Source organism: Schistocerca cancellata, unplaced genomic scaffold, assembly GCF_023864275.1.
Source record: "Schistocerca cancellata isolate TAMUIC-IGC-003103 unplaced genomic scaffold, iqSchCanc2.1 HiC_scaffold_195, whole genome shotgun sequence".
Classification (NCBI taxonomy): Eukaryota; Metazoa; Arthropoda; class Insecta; order Orthoptera; family Acrididae; genus Schistocerca; species Schistocerca cancellata.
In genome coordinates, this window is record NW_026046228.1 from 17,501 (window position 1) to 22,097 (window position 4,597).

The following is a 4,597-nucleotide window of genomic DNA, read 5'->3' on the forward strand; positions in this document are numbered from 1 at the left end:
TGTAACGCAATTTGCACCGCAATGTAACGCAATTTGCACCGCAATGTAACGCAATTTGCACCGCAATGTAACGCAATTTGCACCGCAATGTAACGCAATTTGCACCGCAATGTAACGCAATTTGCACCGCAATGTAACGCAATTTGCACCGCAATGTAACGCAATTTGCACCGCAATGTAACGCAATTTGCACCGCAATGTAACGCAATTTGCACCGCAATGTAACTCAATTTGCACCGCAATGTAACTCAATTTGCACCGCAATGTAACTCAATTTGCACCGCAATGTAACTCAATTTGCACCGCAATGTAACTCAATTTGCACCGCAATGTAACTCAATTTGCACCGCAATGTAACTCAATTTGCACCGCAATGTAACTCAATTTGCACCGCAATGTAATGCAATTTGCACCGCAATGTAATGCAATTTGCACCGCAATGTAATGCAATTTGTACCGCAATCTACCCCCACATTGTGCCTTAACCTAACCCACATTGTGCCTTAACCTAACCCACATTGTGCCTTAACCTAACCCACGTTGTGCCTTAACCTAACCCACGTTGTGCCTTAACCTAACCCACGTTGTGCCTTAACCTAACCCACGTTGTGCCTTAACCTAACCCACGTTGTGCCTTAACCTAACCCAAGTTGTGCCTTAACCTAACCCAAGTTGTGCCTTAACCTAACCCAAGTTGTGCCTTAACCTAACCCAAGTTGTGCCTTAACCTAACCCAAGTTGTGCCTTAACCTAACCCAAGTTGTGCCTTAACCTAACCCAAGTTGTGCCTTAACCTAACCCAAGTTGTGCCTTAACCTAACCCAAGTTGTGCCTTAACCTAACCCAAGTTGTGCCTTAACCTAACCCAAGTTGTGCCTTAACCTAACCCAAGTTGTGCCTTAACCTAACCCAAGTTGTGCCTTACCCTGCTCTGTAATTGGCATATGACACGTTACATTAATGTATTGTCCAACCGCAACCCGCTCAGAATGTTGTGTACACAGCTACGTGTCATCTCCCCATAACAGCTGCATTGCAGTGTGGTACGCCATAGAGACGTGTGGGAGTAATGGACGCAGTGGATGGCGATCAGCATGAGCCGTCTGTTCATGTAGTGGCGCGTGTATGCAGACGTAGTAGTCTCTTCTCACACAATGTGATAGCACGGTGCCCCGCGTTCCACATCTGCGACATGCTACAGAGGCCGGTTGACAGTTGGTCGCGCAATGGACATCGCATACGTACGGGGGCACCTTCCACGTGCCCTCTAGTCGGGCACATTTTGTTGCGTGGATGTGAGCGGATGTAGTGTGTCTTGACACCTGACAGGCAGGCATGCAATAATAGTTGACTTTGCAAACGGGGATGGACGTGTACGTTTACTGGTGACGTTACGCAAATGAACAACTGGTAACCCGTTGTGGTGCGGTTGTCCTTGCTGGAGGTACATCTGTGAGGGCAACGATCGGTACAGCTACGAAGCGGTCCCCACCATACCAACGAACGTGAATGTGAATCTGGGTGTGAAGCGATACGCGGCTGTGGGTGGGTGGGACTGTCCCCGGCCGGTGAGGGGGGGGCCGCCCGGCGTGCTGGCCGCGCGGTGCGTGGGCGCACGCGCTACAGCCGGCTGGTGGGGGCGCCCAGTGGCAGGCGCGCCGGCCGACGGACGCGGCAGGCGGCGCAGCTGCGCGCCGGGGCACCCTGCGCGCGGCGCCGTGCAGCCAAAGTGGGTCCTCGCCGGCCCGGTGCGAAGCGCGGTGGACATCTGCAGTGTGCTGGTCCGATTGAGGACTGTGTGCGTTGAGGATGCGCCGCCGCCCGGCACTCGGCGCCGCGACGCCGTCTGCTGCTCGGTCGCCCCAGCGGTTCTCGCTGGTGGTTTGTATCGCAGTTGTGCAGACGTGTTGGCACGTGCGCTGTGCTGGGAGAGTTCGCTTCGGCACCCACGTGGGGCCTTTGCCCTTCTGTGGCGCTGGCGTTGGAGCTGCCGGTCACCGTAGGTGGCGCGTGTTGTCTCCCGCCGGCAATGCCACGACAGCACGCTCCCGGGCCTCTGTCGGCAGCGGCAAGCTCAGTTGGGAGCACGGGTGGTCGCACCTAAAGCGTCTACTCGCCTAACTCCGGGCGATTGCGCCTCTCTCGAACCCGACCAAGTACTTAGGACGGCGCTGCGCGCCGCCGGGACCTGAGAGGGTTTCGAGGTGTATTGTGCAGGGGAGCTCAGCCTCCTCCTGTTTGCAGAATAATTGAGCGGACGCTTGCGTGTTCGCGCGGGCCCCTGGGACACACTCCCGGGCGGCCGGCTGCTCAGCTCTAGTTGACGCAGCTCCCTGGTTGATCCTGCCAGTAGTCATATGCTTGTCTCAAAGATTAAGCCATGCATGTCTCAGTACAAGCCGCATTAAGGTGAAACCGCGAATGGCTCATTAAATCAGTTATGGTTCCTTAGATCGTACCCACGTTACTTGGATAACTGTGGTAATTCTAGAGCTAATACATGCAAACAGAGTCCCGACCAGAGATGGAAGGGACGCTTTTATTAGATCAAAACCAATCGGTCGGCTCGTCCGGTCCGTTTGCCTTGGTGACTCTGAATAACTTTGGGCTGATCGCACGGTCCTCGTACCGGCGACGCATCTTTCAAATGTCTGCCTTATCAACTGTCGATGGTAGGTTCTGCGCCTACCATGGTTGTAACGGGTAACGGGGAATCAGGGTTCGATTCCGGAGAGGGAGCCTGAGAAACGGCTACCACATCCAAGGAAGGCAGCAGGCGCGCAAATTACCCACTCCCGGCACGGGGAGGTAGTGACGAAAAATAACGATACGGGACTCATCCGAGGCCCCGTAATCGGAATGAGTACACTTTAAATCCTTTAACGAGTATCTATTGGAGGGCAAGTCTGGTGCCAGCAGCCGCGGTAATTCCAGCTCCAATAGCGTATATTAAAGTTGTTGCGGTTAAAAAGCTCGTAGTTGGATTTGTGTCCCACGCTGTTGGTTCACCGCCCGTCGGTGTTTAACTGGCATGTATCGTGGGACGTCCTGCCGGTGGGGCGAGCCGAAGGCGTGCGACCGCCTCGTGCGTGTTCGTGCGTCCCGAGGCGGACCCCGTTGAAATCCTACCAAGGTGCTCTTTATTGAGTGTCTGGGTGGGCCGGCACGTTTACTTTGAACAAATTAGAGTGCTTAAAGCAGGCAAGCCCGCCTGAATACTGTGTGCATGGAATAATGGAATAGGACCTCGGTTCTATTTTGTTGGTTTTCGGAACCCGAGGTAATGATTAATAGGGACAGGCGGGGGCATTCGTATTGCGACGTTAGAGGTGAAATTCTTGGATCGTCGCAAGACGAACAGAAGCGAAAGCATTTGCCAAGTATGTTTTCATTAATCAAGAACGAAAGTTAGAGGTTCGAAGGCGATCAGATACCGCCCTAGTTCTAACCATAAACGATGCCAGCCAGCGATCCGCCGCAGTTCCTCCGATGACTCGGCGGGCAGCCTCCGGGAAACCAAAGCTTTTGGGTTCCGGGGGAAGTATGGTTGCAAAGCTGAAACTTAAAGGAATTGACGGAAGGGCACCACCAGGAGTGGAGCCTGCGGCTTAATTTGACTCAACACGGGAAACCTCACCAGGCCCGGACACCGGAAGGATTGACAGATTGATAGCTCTTTCTTGATTCGGTGGGTGGTGGTGCATGGCCGTTCTTAGTTGGTGGAGCGATTTGTCTGGTTAATTCCGATAACGAACGAGACTCTAGCCTGCTAACTAGTCGCGTGACATCCTTCGTGCTGTCAGCGATTACTTTTCTTCTTAGAGGGACAGGCGGCTTCTAGCCGCACGAGATTGAGCAATAACAGGTCTGTGATGCCCTTAGATGTTCTGGGCCGCACGCGCGCTACACTGAAGGAATCAGCGTGTCTTCCTAGGCCGAAAGGTCGGGGTAACCCGCTGAACCTCCTTCGTGCTAGGGATTGGGGCTTGCAATTGTTCCCCATGAACGAGGAATTCCCAGTAAGCGCGAGTCATAAGCTCGCGTTGATTACGTCCCTGCCCTTTGTACACACCGCCCGTCGCTACTACCGATTGAATGATTTAGTGAGGTCTTCGGACTGGTACGCGGCATCGACTCTGTCGTTGCCGATGCTACCGGAAAGATGACCAAACTTGATCATTTAGAGGAAGTAAAAGTCGTAACAAGGTTTCCGTAGGTGAACCTGCGGAAGGATCATTACCGACTAGACTGCATGTCTTTCGATGTGCGTGTCGTGTCGCGCAACACGCTACCTGTACGGCAGCAGCCGTGCGCCGCGTGCGGAACCACGCGTGCCTCTCAAAACTAACGGAAAAATGTTGTGTGGTACGAGCGCTGAAGCTCTGGAGCGGCTGGCCTGCGGCACCTGGCGCCTGGCGCCGGTTTTGAATGACTTTCGCCCGAGTGCCTGTCCGCTCCGGTGTGGAGCCGTACGACGCCCATCGGCCGTGAGGCCGTTGGACACAGGAACGCTGGAACAGGGGCCGTCAAACGCCTCAGTCCCGCCTATGCAACTGTCTTGAAAGAGACAGTGGAAACTAAATGAAAAAGATCACCC

At 54.1% G+C, this 4,597-nt stretch overlaps 1 non-coding gene across 1 annotated transcript; it reads left to right on the forward strand.

Moving 5' to 3' along the window:
- Positions 1-2,330: 2,330 nt before the first annotated feature.
- Positions 2,331-4,239, forward strand: LOC126112667 (small subunit ribosomal RNA). The gene has a single exon (XR_007524500.1). It is a non-coding gene; the product is annotated as a small subunit ribosomal RNA (ribosomal RNA).
- Positions 4,240-4,597: the final 358 nt, after the last annotated feature.